General features: G+C 35.3%; 1 long non-coding RNA gene across 1 annotated transcript; it reads left to right on the top strand.

The window, feature by feature from the left end:
* Positions 1–8,809: 8,809 nt before the first annotated feature.
* On the top strand, positions 8,810–12,286 carry LOC149830662 (uncharacterized). Its single transcript, XR_016433909.1, has 4 exons — positions 8,810–9,091; positions 9,181–9,269; positions 9,800–11,741; positions 11,856–12,286. It is a non-coding gene; the product is annotated as an uncharacterized LOC149830662 (long non-coding RNA).
* Positions 12,287–13,498: the final 1,212 nt, after the last annotated feature.

Here is a 13,498-nt window from a genome sequence, read left to right as displayed (position 1 = left end):
TCTCCGTAGCTGAAAAATAACCCTCTGTACTTGACAACATCCCATGAAGCTAATCGTACCAGCTTACTCTCTCATTATAAGCAACATGAGAATTAACATTCACTTTCTTCATTAGTTAATCCTTATGACATACATACTTAACATTATTTACAAACTTTCAAGGGCCTCCACAGGGAAGAAGTACATATGATTTTCATTCAACTTATCACATTTTGGGGCACAAACAATACAATTTCATTTCATATGTCCTGAGCACATATGGCATTTCTCACTGTCATGTGAGTCAATTTTAATATTATGCCTAAAATGTCTCATAACAATGCTTTAGTACATACTTTCTTTGCATTTGTCAATTAACATGCATGTATTTCATCATGATGCATTTAACATTATAAACAATTCATATCTACCATGCACTGATCACACATTTGGTTGTCACACAATATGCATCACAAGTTAACTTTTTTTATTCAAATAATTGCATCATTTCATAAGGCACAATGATGCAGAGCATTTTGAAGATCCGAGCTTTGGAGACAAATTAGATCCAAATCCAATTCACAAGATCCGATTCAGGATGCTATACATGGCAGATCCAATCGTGCAAGACTATTTGGGTCCAATTAGATCTCTGTCAATGCAAATCCATGTTGAATATCACATTTCAAATTCTGAGATATTTTGCATTTATCTTCTCAGAGATTATAATTTTGTTTTCCAATTCTATTTTGTTATATTAAGGAATCATATTAAATATATATTTTTTTGTTTTTCTTAAGTACCAGATTTATGGATCAAGATAGTTTTAATACCCCGTAGGATCTTTTTATGGCACTGGAGGGTGTACGGGGTAATTGGGTAATTTTATTTTTATTTTTTATAATTTTAATGTTGAATCCAAAGTAATATGTGTGTAAAGATCAAGTTTGAGTATTGGATCTTATAACAAGATCCAATACCACCACCTGGATCCATATTGGTGCCCTAGAGCTGAACCAATATGGACCTGGGTCAATGATATTCAACCTTTCATTGACCAGCCACATCAGCCCATCCTCATTGGGCATAATTGAGGTGCCACATAGCTGGTCCAATCAATTCAAAAGTGTGTTGTGCTATTGGGCCAACTTGAGGTGCAACGACTGGTGAAGTTTCTTTGAAAAGAGCTCCCTCATTGGCCTCAAGGGAGGTTGCCTCTCATGTGGCCAATGAGGAGCTTTGCTCCTTTTGAGCCCCGTAAATCCCAGCAGAAAAATAGTGAAAGGGCCTTTGGCTGGCTAATTTTGTGGTGAAGAAAATTCGAAATGGTGATGAGAGATAAGAAGAGGTTGTTTGAAGGGTGAACATATTCCTTGTATTTTGACCGTATCTCCCTAGATACTGGTCCAAATTGCATGATCTTTAGCTTGCTGGAAAGCTAAGATCATGCTCTACAAGTTTGGTTGTTTACCATTTGGATTGATTTGGCTTAGTTAAGTTGCTAAAGTCCTAGACATGTTTTCTGTTGACGTTATCAAGGAAGAAGGTGATGCAAAGCCTTGTGCGACTGTGCATGTGAGGGTGTTGCTGGTCATGTGATCAAGGTTTGGAAACCTTGGTGCTCGTGTTTAAGACGTTAAGACATCAGCTTGATCGTATTCATGCCATTAAAGCCGAGCTGGTTTTTGTTTTGAGGTTGCAAAGGAGATAAACAAACTTCTAACCTTGTTTTTCTCTCATTTTGAATATTGTAGTTTCAGTAACTTATGAATGTTAGTTGTTCCTGTCCAAGATTAGTTGAAAGCATTTGATGTTTTGATCTATTTAAGTGACATAAAAATCATTTCTTGCATTGTTAAGCTCTTAATGAAATTGTCTTGTTCGGATTTGAGTTTGCATCATGCCGAGTCTCGGATTTGCATTCGTTTCGTTCTCATCACTCTGGACTGTCGGACATAGTCTCAAAGTTTGGACTGTATCTCCCTCAATACTAGTATGTTTCATGCATTCTTTCTCTTGTTGGAAAGCCAAGGCACTAGGCTACATCTTTCGTGTTGTGCGTTTGGCCAGAATCTGCATTTTAAAGCAGATAAAAATTTGGTCAAGAATCTAACTTTGGGTCATGACCCAAGTCCTGTCCAGACATCGGTCTGTCCAACAGCTGCTGGTATTTTGCTGTGTTCTCACAAACAACTGGCCAAAAAAGTCTGAATCTTAGCTTGTCGGAAAGCTAGCATCTGGATCTACCTTTTTTATGTTTAGCAGTTTCGTTGAATCTGATTCTTTGCTGGTCAAAACTGTCTGCCAATCTCTACTAAATTCATTTTCTTCAAATCTAGAATTTATATTTCGTTCTATCTGGCATATTTTGCTCAATTCTACATATTTTGTGGATCTATTTGATTTCTTGCAAAGTAGACATACTGTTTAGGGTTTTCACATTCAAAGATTTTGGTGATTTGATTTGCTGGTGGCAAAAAATTTGTGTTTGTTTAATTGCATGTTGATTGCTCTGTTCTGCTATTCAAAACAATTAGGACAAAAAATCTCTCAACTTTAAACAGACGTAGGATCCTGTGGGGTTGTCCAAAAATTTCAATCTTCAACATTCTGAAAAGATCACAAAGCGATCTACAAATTGTCTGTTCGGAGCTTTCTTAAACTCTTTCATCAGAGGGCTCAAAGTCCCTCTCAAATAGTCTGCCTCCCTTATTAAGTCAATCTGTCAAAGACCAGTCTCACTGGTCCAGACATTCATCCGTGGATTGGATATCTCAGATCTGATTCCAGTGTTCTCAGGTCCATTAGAAAGGTGTGCACATCGCGCAACTTTCTCATTTTGACCACCTTTGCCAAATCAGAGTGTTTGGATTCCGAATTTCTATTTTCCAGAGTCATACTCAGATTCGCCTGCATTTTGATAGCCTTTGCGTGTGTCGAGATCCAGTTGGATCTTGGATCATGGATCGGCTCTTGTGCTAAGTCCGCATCACACAATATTCGTATCATATTCATCAAATAATATTTATAATATTCCTTAACAATTCATACAGGTCAAAAATGCATATCATATACAAGAAGCTAACATAATCATTAATCTTCTCTTAATGAAAATGTGCATCTTTAAAACCCATAAGCAAGACAAATGTTACCAAATTTCATTAAAACTTATAACATATACAAAATCCAAATTTAAGCGTGATTAATTTTTCAGCCAAATTAACTTTAACATGTTATATATAGTTTAAATTATTGATTTTATCATATCATTTTTCATAAACCCATACTTTAAAATCACAGATTAAAAAGCTTGACATTATACATAGATATCATTTTTTACAAAAAACCAAATTTTAAATTGCAAGTCACTATGTAGTTCATAAAATGCTTATCTATCTATCTATCTATCTATATATATATATACACACACATTGAATCACTAGTTGAAAATGAATATTTGAAATCAAATTTGAGTTTACTAGAACTCAAATTTTAAATGTTGGTCATAAGTTGCATCATATGTGACTTTTTTTCTTATCTATAAGTCCGATTTAACAAAAATCATTATTTTAAAAATAACCATGTTTTACACATTTTTTTTATAAGACCAAACCAACATTGGTTGGACTCTTTCAGAAAAACGTAGTTTATATTTCGCTAATCTTGTTTTAAAAAACCCGTCCTAAACTCTTAATAAAAAATGATTCAAGCACAATTCGGTTTCTTTTTTATTTATTTTTTCTTTCTTGCGCATTCACATAGAATCCCGAAAAACATAAAAAATCTCTTTAATCAAATAGCCTATGCTTACACAAATAAAATGAATTTAATTGCATGTATACTCCACCGATTAACGATATCGCATGTCATCTTAAAGAAAACTACCAACTAAAAGTTTTATTCCCCACAGTAACCCATGTATGCTACATGGAAAAATCGACAACCACCAATAACATGGTTGTTCAAAATAAAATTTCTAGAAATTCACAATAAGGGAAAAATCAACAAACACAAAATAACTTTTTTTTTTGTGTCAAACAATAATATGGCTGATCAAAATGAAAGTTCCAGAAATTTACAATATGGAAAAACGACAAACATTAACATGGCTGATTAAAATACATATTTTAGGAACTTATAACATGAAAAAAAAAATCGACATTCACAACCTAAATTCATACACATACACTAAGTCAGAGTACCTACCTTAAAGCAAAAAACCTCGAATCGATGTAGCGGTCGACCTCGAATCCAACTAAAATAGAGAGAGACGTATATGAAAGAGTATGAGAAATGAGAGCTCACATAAGCTTTATATAGAGAGGGAGGGGAGGGATGGGGATTACAAGAGAATTAAGTGAGAGATTGGGGTAGGGGATGGGGGTTACAAGAGGAGATTGGGGGTTTCATATTTCAAAAGTCATTTTTCTAATGTAACGGAGAGGGACTTAAGCTCAAATGGTGTTCACGTATGGGAGGGTTAATGAGAGAGAGAGAAGTGGGCTGGGGGTTCAGGAACTCAAAAGCCATTATATATATACTTTGTAACTCCCCCAATTCACGTGAATGAAGGTCTGGCCCAGCCCACCACTTCTAATTAGTGTAACCCCTACTCATTACCGCCCACCATTTCTACTTAGGTGTAACCTCTACTCATTAAAAACTTATTTTTAATGGCTTTATTTTATCTAATATTTTATTATTTATTTTTTTTCTTTTCTTTAATTCAAGTGGGGTCCACTGGAAACGTCCCCTCTCTTTAAAGTATACTCACTTTATTAGTTAATATATATGTTCCTAAGTATATACTATGTAATTATTTCATACCTTATTAAATCTATTTTATGTATTAAATTTTGATATCTAATACTACTTTCACTTTATTTTATATCATTATATTTGGTGTCCATGTTGGATTAAGTCCTATATATGTATTCGATTCATACTCATACCGAAAATTATTTTGGATTTCAAATCTTAGGATCCAGATCTAATTTGGATCCTATCAAAATCCAGATTCAATTACCAAAATTTGACCCATATATAATGTTTTTTCTATATCCTTTAATTAAATATAGGATTTACCTATGAACTAGATCCAGGAATTGGATCCATTTTCCATAGCTAATAGATTTCAGATATTTTTTGTATTGGATCAAGATCCAAATCCCTGTAGGTTTCAATTCACAAAATTAAATTTTTCGACTTACATTCTTCACAAACCCTTAGTTTACTTTAACTTTTTCAAAAAATATTTCAAAAACATAAGTTTATTTACCTAAATTTTTCTCAAAAGATTATGGGTCTTACAGTTTAAGTATGACATAGCAACAATATTGCTTATATCAATGTTGTCAAAATCGGTCTGTCTGATCAAATCAGCCCTCGAAATCAAGGGTCGATTCAACCCGCTCCAAAATCGGTCAATTTGAAGTAGAATCGGTTTAGAATTGGCCAAATTCTGTTTTTTTTCTTTTTTTTAGTAAAAAAATCTTCTGATTTGAAAAGTATTCCATTTTGTTCTTTGTTTTTTTTTTCAAAAGAAACCGATTCACCTCACCTAGTGAACCGTTTTAACCACATTGGCTTATATATAGGAAAAAAACTCGATGTATAATGGATAGCTAAAAACCTACTCGATACAAAATATACAAGTAAAAAAAATTTGTTAATGATCTTTAAAGTTAAACCCCCACTTAGTTTTAATAATATTTTATCTATTTGAGATTTTTCTCATATTTTATATAAATTTAGCTACCAATCAAGTTTTCTAAGGGTTTTAATTGATAATTAATTAATTTAGGTTTAGATATTGGATTGAATTTAGAACTTAACGGGTTTTTTCTAAGTTTCTGTTATGATCTAAATAGACGTAGGTCCATGTGTTGTTTTATTTGCACGATTAAAAGTTAGTAACGTTAACCACATAATTTTTTTTCTTGTTTGAAATAATTACTTAATATATTAGCACACTAATTAAAAATCAGTAATAAATGTTAATTTATAGACAATTTCATGAAATGTAGCCAATATATAGATGATATCTGATTAGGGCAGCAAATGAATCAGATATGTTTGGATATTCTATCCGAGTCCAATGCGTTATTTCCAGGTATGGATCCTTTAGTTAAAATCCAAATGCGCTTTTGGACCGAATTTGGATATGTTCAATTGGTTTACTTTCAGAATTGGGTCGGATTCAGATCAGCATTTTAAGTCGAATATGGAGTTGATTTGAATCAAAATCTGACTAGATTGCATTTTTTACATGTAAAATAGTTTCTTTTTTTTTTCTTTCTTTTAGATACAATATTACCACATATATTTTGGATTCAGATTCAATCTTATCTCCTTAGATCTGAATCCATATTCCGGTTGTTTAAAATTCAGATTTGATTAAGATCTGGCTGAATCTGACCCGTTCGCACCCTTATATTTGATATTGATAGCCAACTATACATTGTTTAATTTATTGGCTTGTGAGTTGTGACAAATGGTATATGATTAGTAGTAAAAACCCCTAGTAATGGCCTTTATAGGCTTGATCTAGAATTAAACAAGGTTCTTAATAATATACTTGATAGCTTTTCTTATAAGCTTAAGGTAGTGATTTATGTGTTCTAGAAACATTGTAATTCATCATTTATGCTGTGAAGTGACCCAGTTGTTGAGATCTTTAATTGGTATTTTAACTAATAATGGTTAATAATTTCTTCCCAAATAATGAAAGAAACTAGATTATAATACACCTTAAAAGTTTTTAGACTCACATTTAAGAATTGAGTGTGTTTAACTTAAGTATTAACTTAGGGGAATTACAAACTATTAGGCTTTTGAAATTTAGGATGTATTTGGGAGGGTGGCATGAGAGGGAATGAGAGGGCGTAGAAGCAGTTACAAGTAGTTAATCATTCACAATGCATTTGCCTGGTGTTTGGCAGAATGAATTTGAAAGATTCCTAAGAATCAGTAGCTCCCAAATCTTTGATTTTATTAGTTTCAACTATTTTTTGAATGAGGAGGTATTTACAACTTGTTCAAAAAGGATTCTACATCAATTCCCTATGCGTCTATATGAAACATGTGTCCATATAAATGCAAAATGCCTCAACACCCTTAAGGCTGTGTTTGGAAGTAAGGTGTAAGAGACAGTTATTTGAGTTGAACTATGCCAAAAAAATTTGGAGAATGTTTGGGAGAAGGAATGTTGGGAATCATGAATTTAGGTTGAGATTCAAGAGGTTACAAATCATCACTTTTACCCTCTTTCAACTCTTTTTACAGTGAGGAGATATTTATAACTACTTACTTTGAAGGGATTTCGGTGGGGGCAGTTAGGTCACCTCAGTTGGGTAGTTATCAAAAGACATTCACCTCTCTCATGTTAGTAGTTTAGTATTCATTTGGATTTAGGTAACCCAAATCCCACTTAATGGACATACATTGGATTTGGATCAGAAACAATATTGACTCCATAACATTGATGCATCCGGTTTGGATTTGGAGTTATATTTGGACCTAGAATCTCTATATAAAATTCATATTTAGGATGAATATCAATCAGATAATTTTTTTTGTCAAATCTAACTGAATGAACTCATATTCAATTGGATATCTGACCCATATCTAAATTCTTTGGCAATCATATATTTTTTTTGTCAAATCTAGCTTAATGAACTCATATTCAATTGGGTATATGACCATATCTAAATTCTTTGGGTTCTTAATAACAGGGAAAAAAGTGGATTGAATTTATTCAAATCTTTGATTGGAACCTAAGGTTTGTTTTTTATATCGATTAGATCTACATATTCAAAGTGTTCTGAATTTAAATCATTGTTTGAAATCAGATATATGGTTGGATTTAAATCTAATCCAATTCATCAATAGCTTGTAGATATAAGCTTTTTTGGCCATTGTTATTAGGAAGCTTAAGGTTGATATTTGGGTGGGCCTAACAAATTAAATAGTTGATTGAAATGATAAACAATCAACTATTTTATTTTTTTAATGGTTGTTATTATTTTAGTTTGTATTTTTCAATTAGTTTACTTTTATTAAAATTGAACACATCAATTTTTGATTGGGTAAAACTTAGTAGCTTTAAAAGTATGTCTAATTTTTGTGTGCATAAGATTCAATTCAATTGTAATTCATATTATATGTAAAATTGTTTTTTATATAAAACAATGATTTAAATATTACTTGTTTGTCAACAAATTTTTAATGTCAATTATATAATTGAATTTCTTTACATTCTTTATTACTCAAATACTATGCTACTGGTTCTCAAAGAAGGTGAAGAATCATGAGTAGTATCTTTGAAACAGTTGTTTATACTTTCAAACAAAAGAGTCCACAACTTTTTTTAATCATTTTCCTTTAAATCGAGTAGTTGTACTTCGCCAACTCTTTTGTATTTTCCCGATTTTTTTCAACTCCCTTCAGCACAGGTTTTCAAACATAGCCTAATTGAGTTTCTAGTGCTTCCAAACAAAAAACAGAATCAAAATTTTCCTTAGAAACCAATTCCCTCCTCAACTCCATTCATAACCCTCAAAATACCTCCTCCCAAACACAGCCTTAAAAGACTACTCTCGGCAAAAAATAATCCGCATATTTTAAGCAAATGAAAATAAATTCTTCGGATTAGGGCATTTTAGTCATATAGGTAAATAAACGGCCAAATTCCCTGAGTGATGAGGGGTGTTGTAGTAATTAACAACCAAACGGAGAGCATTTTCTGTGTTTGAGGGGCCAGCTGAGGGGCGGCTCCGATAAAGAGTGTCCCGTTCGATATTTAAATCCGGTTTTGTGCTCATTTCAAGTCCGTGTGATTCTGTTTCTTCTTCCTCTCTCTCTCTCTCTCTCTGGTGGAGCTTCCACGGCGGTATAGAAGCGAAATCCGTCGGAAATAACGGGAGTTCCATCACGGAATCGTTAGCATATCTCCGAAAGCTCCATTTCTTCTAACGTTTTCCGTAACTCCGGTGATTTTCTCTTGGAATTTGGGGATCTCGTTGTTTTCTCCGTGAAAAGAGGTGTCGAGTAGATTTTCTTCTCCATCTGTGTTTTCTCAGAGCATTCTAGGCTTGGGTCTAGGAAATTACCGGTATATTTTCGATTTCTGGTGTTTGGATGCTTGAATCGGGAGGAACGGAGTTGAATCTTATGATCTGTGGTTTTTTTTTGGTGGATTAGGGATTGATTGTGAAGATCTAGAAGAAGAGAGACTCGGAAAGTTGGAATATTTCTCTCTTAAAGCGGATCTGGAAGTTTTCGGACTGAAGGTTAGTGTTTACTCTCAAGTGGTGAAGATATTGGAAGATCTTATCTTTTCGGTTTTCTTATGGTTGATTTTTTGGTGTTTATAGTAAATTTATTTATTTTTCTTGTGAGGAATTTCTGGATTTTCTTTTGTAATTAGATTTCGATGTTTAGATGTATTTCTTGGCATATGACCCGAGAGATGTTTAGGTTTGAGGGATTTCGTGTGTGAAAAATGTAGTTCTCGTGGTTCATTCGTTATGGCATTCATTTACTAAGATTCCTTAGGCTTGTCCTTTGATTTCGGCCCCCACTCTTTGAAAAAGAAATTTTAGCGTTTTCAGTTAATGACAATCTCGTGAATAATGTATATCTGATTTTTTTGTTAACTGCAAGTGCTAGATTTTCTTTTTAAATCTTTTGAATAAGCATATTTTGTTAATGAATGCTCTTTCGTCGTTTTATGTTCAACTTTGTGGTGAAAGGCTTTGATCTATGTTAATCTTCTCCTGCTCTCTGTTATTTTTCATTCAGTTTTTTTGTTTTGTTTCAGTCACAGAGAGGGAAGTGGCTCTGGTTTGATCTTGCACTGAAGAAAGCATGTCGAGTTGAACAAGCTTTTTTCTTAAAGATTACGGGGCTCGTTTTGAGGAGCTTCTCCAAAGTGGAAAAGCGGTTCTGGCCGATGAAATTTTACTTCTGGTTCAGTAGGCACAGATTAAAAAGTCTAAGGAATCAGTTGGGCTCAGGATATTCAGAAATATAGTACAGTTTGATGGTTAAGGTTTGGTGGAATTGGTTTTGGTTTACGAGGACAAGTGAATCTGTTTCTGATCCATATTTTCTTTCTGGTTGCTTGAATTGTCCATTTCTATTTTATCTTTGACTACAATACGGGAATGCCTGGACTCAGATATCTGGTGTAAGATAGCTTTGCTTCCAGAACATCCAGATATATAATTTCGCAGTTGTTGTTTGTGTATTCACTTGCACTGACCGTGTGCCACTTTTTGGAGATTTTGAGACGCTTGAATCTTTTCCATTTTCAATGGAAACCCTTGTTCTTTTTGTTCATCAACGACATGTCCGTCAACAGGAGATTCAGAACCAGAATCCTGTAAATTGCCGAAGTTATCAATCAGGAACAGGCATCCTTTCTTCTCCATTTGTATTCAGTAGTGGTTCTTCTGGTTCAGAACATGGCAGATATGGTGTAATGGAACCACTATGCTCATATACACCAACACGTGGAACTGATAGATCGTCCAAGAATAGAAGAGTCAAGAGCAGCCGGCGCAGCAGTCCAATCCCAATTGGATCTAAATGCAGGCATGAAGATGATGGACTCTCATCGGCACTTGCTGAAACTGAGTTTTTCCCTGCTTCACCAAGTTCAGAGCGCTGGGCTGGGCCAGCGTACTCCAACTCTCCACCACCAAGTTCACTGCCCATGCCAAAATTTTCTCTGCGGCAGAAACGCAGTGTCTCGCTTGAGTTGCCGGGTCCAGAATCCGAAATTCCAAAGACACATGTGAAATCTGCCCCTCCATCTCCGACTAGGGTTCCTCATTCTTCTTTGTCTGGGAGCGGTTTTTTTCTGGACACTGCTTTTGCAACGAAAGATTTGAGGCGCATTCTCCATCTTGATCTTCATGATGATTAAATCATCGAGTGAACTCCATTAACTCTGTAAATAAACCCCTCTTGGTCATAGGAGTTGATTTCTCTGTTGGTTGGTTATGGTCTTTACTCTTTAGGATGTATATGTGGCAATAATGATCATCTACTGGCTTTACTTGGGTTACCTGGTTGTCGACCGAGCTATAGTGCTATCATGTCTTGTTTGCCAATTTAGCCATGGGTTGTTGAAACCATTAGGTAGTTAGTTGTAGCATAGAGTAGTTAGTATCAGTTCATGCGTTAGTAAATTTTATCTTTCGAGTTATATTCTTGCTAATTTTACTGTGTAGGAGTCAAGTAGATGACCGAAGTTTCTGTATGTTTCATAGCTTTTCTGGTTTTGGTTATTTCCTTTCTTTCTTCTTCTTTTTTGCCCCCACTACTTTGTAATCCAACTTGCTAAATGTATTCCCTTTATCCCTTTACCACTTCCCTAGCTTCAACCATTTAAGTGATGGGCGTTCTTAACCGTGATTTCCTTCTCTTTTCTTTTCTCAAACCTTCTGCTAATCTCCAACTCTTTTGAATGTTTCGAAGAGCATCAAACGGGTCGCACGTCTTTCCCCTTCTTTCCCGCTTTTTTTGAAAGGGGAAGCTGGGAAGGATTCTGCCTCCTTTGACATGTTCTGTGATACTGCGTCTTCTTCTGCCCATACCTTTGCTTCTTTCCCTCTTCACTTGGCTCATCACGATTTGGTTCTCTGCCTTGGTGTAGTGGCTTGTCCATAGCGCATCATTTTAGGATTCAGGTTGGTTATGATGGTTACATGCCGTGCGCTGCAGCCTTTGACGACTGCGTTTTAGTGTTAAACAAGGTGATTGCTTCATCCAGGTCTTATCCTTTTCCTTCTGTTTTGTTGTTTCTTCCACTTGTTGCCATGAACAAGCTGTTGGTAACTTGTACTTCATTGTTGTTTTCTATGAAACAGATTGTGAATTTGGAAATGGATGTCCACGGGGAACGGGATTCCTCTTCTGCACTTCTGAAGAATGCCTAGCAGAGTTAGTGCGCCTTTGCAGTTCTTGTTTTAATTTCTGTGGCTACGGAGGAATGTAGGATCGATGGTGCCTTTAGCTGTATATCAGAAAAGGAAAAAAAATTATAGGACTGGTTGATCTTGTATCTTGTTCTTGGCTTGTAGTTTGGTGGAATCTTTGAAGAACGCTTGTTGGGCGCTTCTTTTAAATAGCTTACTTGTTTCGTCTGCTTTTGTTTTTGTGTGCTTTTGTGATTTTTGAGGTTGAATTTAAAGTTAGAAAATTTTTATGTTTCTGGGTGTCCTGTTATCTTATATTTTCTGTTTGAATCTAGACGTGCTGCCATTATAGAAATAAAAAAAAAGACCAAGGGAAAAGAAAAACGATTGTTTATGTGGTTGCCATTAGAGAAACTTTGGTGTATGTTTTTATCATGCTCCATTTGAATGAATATTTTTCTTTAAAAAAAAAGAGATTGGGTGATCCACCAGTTACGTAGTTGCGAGGCAGCCCACGGATACAAACTTGAAGAACTTGGTGGCTTCGCTTTAAGAAAGCGACTAACAAATTAGACGTTTCTTTTTTACAAATTGAGTGGGCTATAGACTTTGTTAAGCTGTTCCAACTTGGTTTTGTTGGTGGCATTGGACTATTTTTCTTTCAATTTTCTTTTAGAATATTTTATAGCCAGTGTTTTGGTTTGCTCGATCCATTCGGTGATTCGTCTTTGGTTTGGTTTCATCGAATTTATGTTCCAGGGATCAGTGTGCTGGTTGGTTGATTGATCCACTAATTGGGGTTGGGTTTATCAAGCCTTTGATAACATTACTTGGTGTGTGTATTTAGGGACTATATCTTTGTAGCACTTGGTTGGTACGTTCTTGCAGAAGGCGTTCTTTATTGTTGATTAAAGGTGTATGGTGCGCTTAGGTTTGTAAATGATTTGGTCTGAGCCTGCCAGTCTATAATCTTGACTGGTTGAGGATTGAGGAATTATTTCGCTGGGCCAGGAACTGATTATCCAAGTTGGAATGCTTATGGTGATGGTTTTATCCTGGTCTTTGCCACCGTATATTTACAGATATACTGGCTTTAACGGCTCTGAGCCGAGCTCGGGATGATGTTTAGCCTCGATTTGATGAGGTTTCGGGATCGGCTTGTGCTTGGGATGAGCTGCGCCGAACTTGAGCGCGGGACAAGCACGGGCAAGATTAACCAAGCTCTTGGCAAGTGTGATGGCCTAATTTTTGATGGCATTGCGCCACAATGGGAATATGGAGTGCCCTATAGGTTGGACATATTTGTGAGCATTTAACGAAGAACCATTAGTAAAATCAGTCATACGGATGGTAAGTGCATCATACCAAAGTTGCAGCTTGCAAGATCTCGTGGACTATGTTGGGGCAATTGATCTCCTGATAGCACCTTGTATGTAGGCATTTGTTCCTTGAGTGATCGGCACTTGTTCCTTGAGTGCAAGATGGTCCAACAGATTTGGATAAAGGTTGCTTGACAGCGCCATTGGTAGGAAAATTTATTGGGTGAGAAGAAATGATCATCATAAGCCTGGAGATTCCATCAGCCAAGATGGGAA

Source organism: Nuphar pumila, chromosome 8 (genome assembly GCF_984573655.1).
Source record: "Nuphar pumila chromosome 8, dmNupPumi1.hap1.1, whole genome shotgun sequence".
In the NCBI taxonomy this organism is placed as follows: Eukaryota; Viridiplantae; Streptophyta; class Magnoliopsida; order Nymphaeales; family Nymphaeaceae; genus Nuphar; species Nuphar pumila.
The sequence above is the reverse complement of the archived record's forward strand: the minus strand, read 5'-3'. Positions and strand labels throughout refer to the sequence as shown.